Genomic DNA, 5084 nt, shown 5'->3' with positions numbered 1-5084 from the left:
CTTACATTTTGAACACAAATACCCATAGGCGGCGCATGAGGCTCAGCTTTGGGAAGGCTAACCAACCTCTCTGCCTGGTCTAGCAACAATAACCAACGACCATCTGTGTGGATTTTTAATGAATAAATTAAATGCATGTTTAAAAAAAAGCGACTTTGGCGCCATTATTTTCAAAAACCGCGCCAATACCAGAACTGCAACTAGCAGAGTAATGGCGAACGTAATGCTAGAAGCGAGAGAGGCAGACAAGGTGGATGAACTTCGTTCGTGAAAATACAGAGAGCAGCGGAGATATTCATCTCCCTCACCCATGGCGATACACTAGATAGGGAGATGTTCGCTATTATTAGCGCACAAAACCATTCATGACGAATGCGATGTGAACTTTTGGCTTTCAAGAATTCGCCATCAGCAAAGTCTCCAGAGTTTCAAGCTCAGACAGACACATAATTATTGTTAATTATTCGTTTCAATTATTATTATATTAAAATGACATACCTTTCCACAAGGCCTCCTTGATTTGGTTGCTGGTTTTGCTGCTGGTGTTCGGACTGGTTTAACAACCTGTCAAAAGAACTATTCATTCTGTCTCTTAGCTCAAGTAATCTTCTTCCCATTTTGCCGCGAATTGGCGCTAACATCAGACACTTATATAGCCGCGCATTAAAAAAACTCAAAGAACTTCCGGGGGTCAAACAGTTGCGCTCAATTTTCCCGTCAGTGTTACAACATTTACATTTTGGTCAGATTTACATTTTCATGTTTTATTGTAATTATTGTTACGTACAGTTTTACTAATAATAATGATTAGAATTATTATTCATTCTTGTTCCAAAATATGTAGTTAACATAATTCTCACATTTTATTTTAGATAGTTTATGTTACTTTTTAATGTTTTGGTTTTACAATCCAAAAAGGCATATAAGTGATCCCAGAGTAAAAGTGAATATTAAAAAAATAAAAGCAGGAGCATATAATGGCCATTCTGCAAAAGTGAAATGTGTCTATTATAGGCAGTTATAATATGTTATTTACATTTCAGATTGAGTATTCTTTGGAGTCTATAGTTATATGATCATAAATCAAATAAGAGACATTTTCCACTGCTTAAAATGATTCTCTCCAGTGTTGACTATCGGCCCCTGCAGAGAAGGAAGGACAGCATTTGTTATACATATTTTAGTACTATTCTTTCTGGCAGATTTCATCATTATGGCAAACTTGTTTTCACCATAGTCCATACATTTTTTTTAGAAATGCAGTAAATGGGATTCAAATCGAGATCATTTTTCTGGTGGAGGAACCCCTTTTGAGCTGCTGCACATGTGAGTTGTGTTACTCTCCTGCTCCAGTCAGCACATGACTGTCAGTTGTTCCCCAGTGCTCATCTTACAGAGGGCGAGCAGCATTGGAACAAACCTAAAACTATGGCAAGTCTGAGAATAAAGTAATTGTAAATCAATTACTTAAACTACACAATCATCATGTCTCACACACACATCATCTCATTATTTCTATATATTGCTTGAATTCACAGGGTGTAAAACCAGGCCCAGTAGAGAACATGGCTGTGATGTGCACAAATGCTAAGCAGAGAACAATGTCAGAAGTAAGTTGAGACATTTGAGTCAAGTTGAGACAAATTTTGTTAAAGTAACATATGCACTCAGGATAGCTTTTTTAGTTGGACAACTCAGGTGTTTCATGAATATGTTTATTAGAAGCAGTATATAGTTTGAGTTTGGTGTCTAGGCTCGGGCCTAATCACGCCACATACTTACATAGAACATTGAATGATGATTAGATAACTATCCCTAGAGAGCCTACAGATGGAAGCTGGGTGGCATCAGAAGCAGCATTACCAAGGCAGAGGGAGGCAGATCTGGCAGCTTAAATAGAGTGGTAAGTTATGGAGACTATTTGGATGGTTGTAAGAATGGCAGGAGGGGTTATGAGCAAATGTATCATTGGTGCTCGAGTTGACTGCCTGAACTAGCTCGCAGACTTCGACCCATATGTGTTGATGTCTCTGAATTTGCTTCAAAAAGGAGCAGCACACTATCCAAAGACATCAGTGGAGAGGTGCTGGATCTGTCTGTCCTCAAAGTACTAGTGATTTACAAGGACTTCACCCCTGCTTCTAGTGCCACTAGTGGACTCTGCTTTCCCTAAAGGTCAAGCTGGCAGTCTCTTATCGTATCAGCAACCCACAACTGCAAGAAGTCACATCGCTGCTTACGACGGCCAGATCTACCACTGTTTGGCTAAACACTGCATCTATCTGCATGCATTTTAGTTTTTTTCGTGAACCTCAACAGCTGCAGGGATAGTTTTGGTCTTTTGAAGTTAGGTTGTATCAGGTACTTATCTGTAGTTATTATATTATATCCAGACAGGAGCAATAACATATTTTAACCACCTTAAAGGGGTGCACTTGCATACGCTCATTCAACAGAGTGATGTGTTCCCAGTGATAAAGGAGAGAACAGATCCCTTTTTTCTCTACCTACATGCTTGCATAGTATGTTCATATTTATGGCTTATGTCAATAAAGCTGAATGATCAGAAGTATGTCTAGTTTCACTAAAATCAGTTTTTTTAAGTGTAATGATAACAAATGAATATAGCAATGCTCACATTTCTAACAGAAAGCACCCTGATCAAGACAAAACATCTTTAGCCCAAAGCATACCACTTTATACTCATCTTATCAAACACTTTCTAATAATAATTTATGCTGTTACATTCAGATTGTACCATGCGATGTGATCATATCTTGTAGCGAGAAAACCTCAGTGTTTAGCTTTTGCTGGATATATTTTCAATTTAGCTGAAAGTAAGCCATGGATGACATACATGGTTTAGCTCAGAGCTTCACTTATTAGCCAACATTTGTTTTCCTACAGTATGTGCTTACAGTATGTACCGTGGTGTGATGACATAATGCAGGGTGAAGTTACGTAACAAGGATTTGTTTATGTTCAGTATACCTATGCCAACTAAGTTCTAATGGTTATTTGAAAGTAGAGTTGCATATGATTGTTATTTTATTATTGCATGTTGTGTTGTCACATTCGATTGTTCAGAAGCAGTGATAAATTGCACAGGTAATTGCTTATTACCACCACAGGGTTGCGCTGGAGGGCGTGCAGTGGAGAAGGAGCAGAAGAGTCTCTTTAGTTTTTATTTTTTTATTTTAGATGTTGACAGAGTTGTGCTGAGAAATAGAGTTATCACGAGAGAGATAATGCAAGTTTGCTTGATTGAAGTGCAACAATGGCACTAATTAACAACGTTAAACTATGGGATATGTTTTGTAATACATCAATGTCAACACCGTTATCTGGTACATTTATTTGTTGAAAAGACATCCAAATGGTCCTGACTATATAAAGCCCAGTCACCATGGCAAAGTGGAGGCTACAAGCAGGCCTAGTAACTGTCATGACATCGATGAGCGGCCATTGTTTATACAATGTCATTTATTTAATGACAATTTAGCACTGCGTCTCTGTATCCACATCTGCTGGGCCTTGCAGATTCAGGGCCAATCTGGTCATTCCCAGCCACCATTTCCTTGATGAGGTCGTCTAGTGCAACATTTGAGATGGTGGAGTATGTCCCAGAGCGCATCATGTGGAACAGCCTGAAACATAAACATGTCCTAAATATATGAGACCTACGGTATTCAGATTTACTTTACACCATGCATAGTGTAACATGGCTACAACCCCTCCTTGGGATGTTTACAATAATTTGAGACAAGATGGCATTTCCAATATTGAAGAAATAGGTACATACCTCAAACGCCGTCTCACTGTGCGGAGAGATACTTTTAGAATCAGGGCCATCTGTGTTGCTTTAAAACCCCAGGTCCCCAAAAAAGAGAGTTGTTCTCTTGAAATGCTGAATGTGGGGGACCTCGACCACCCAACAAATGAGTGGGGCGTGGTAGCCAGAATCACCTACAAAAACAAAATATTATTTTACATTTATTGTCATTGTTGTAAAAGCAACGCATTTCCGCCGTTGTGCCAGAAATCCCCACAATACTTCCATTTTATTGTCATTGCCCAGGCTAAAGTTATTTAAACAATGAAATGCAGTTTGTCATTGAACCAGTACATGCAATACACTACAGTTGTGGTATACAGTATGGACAAAAACATAAAATGTGTATGGGCATAGAGACACATGGTTGCAGTCCATGTATCATGGCACACTTTCAATGTCCTCATTCACACGTTTGGTGATACATGGTGTGTACTACAATGAGAGATGGCCATACTGCCCTCGATGGGGGAGGGGGAATAGCGTCTTCCCTGGTGTGGTGGAATTAGGAGTACATTCTTCAGATTTGAGAGGACAACTCAAAACTCAGACTGTCCGAATTAATAGCTGCAACTACAGCTTAAAAACATTTTTATATTTCTATTACCAATCTTGCTAAAAATCTATTAGTTTAAAATGGTTTGGCCTGTTGGCAACTTACTGCTCAACAATACACACACTGGTTTCTCAACGATAGAGTATCCTAATATGAAAAATAATCACATCAACCTACCTTGTTGTGCGGGTGTGGTATGCCAAGATCTCCGGACTTCAAGTATATATTCCTGAAGGTCCTGAAGTAAAAGATTAGCTGTAGGGACGTTAATTAGTCTGCCCCGTGACCACTGGAGGCTCCTTTCCATGGTTTCTAAGCTGCCAGTAAATGGTTTGGTGAAATAGGGGAGAAAAAGAGAATTGGTTGGTAAGTGTGAAAGAGCCCGCACAACCTCAGTTCAGGCTAGATGCTAAAACAAAATACTTTTATTCGTGTTGGACAATAGCGATATGCTGGGCCCTTACCTCATTATTGTGGATTGTACCACAGCAGGACCAGCATCTGTTTGAAGAAGTGTTGTGCAGTCATTTAATGTCCTTTTGCAACGCATGATGAAGTTTCTCATGGACATTTTTCTATTATTCCACAACTACCACCAATACAAGAAACGGCTCCTTCTTCTTCTTCGTCTTCGTGTTCTTCTGCTGCTGCTGCTGCTTCTCCTCGATGATATTGCCATCCTATTTATACAACTTC

The 5084-nt window shown here is 39.3% G+C and overlaps 1 long non-coding RNA gene across 1 annotated transcript; it reads right to left on the bottom strand.

The window, feature by feature from the left end:
* Positions 1–3209: 3209 nt before the first annotated feature.
* On the bottom strand, positions 3210–5065 carry LOC134868800 (uncharacterized). The gene is made up of 4 exons (XR_010166316.1): positions 4853–5065; positions 4566–4705; positions 3803–3966; positions 3210–3647 (listed from the first exon to the last, which is right to left on the bottom strand). It is a non-coding gene; the product is annotated as an uncharacterized LOC134868800 (long non-coding RNA).
* Positions 5066–5084: the final 19 nt, after the last annotated feature.

Source organism: Eleginops maclovinus, chromosome 8, assembly GCF_036324505.1.
Source record: "Eleginops maclovinus isolate JMC-PN-2008 ecotype Puerto Natales chromosome 8, JC_Emac_rtc_rv5, whole genome shotgun sequence".
Taxonomy (NCBI): domain Eukaryota; kingdom Metazoa; phylum Chordata; class Actinopteri; order Perciformes; family Eleginopidae; genus Eleginops; species Eleginops maclovinus.
The sequence above is the reverse complement of the archived record's forward strand: the minus strand, read 5'-3'. Positions and strand labels throughout refer to the sequence as shown.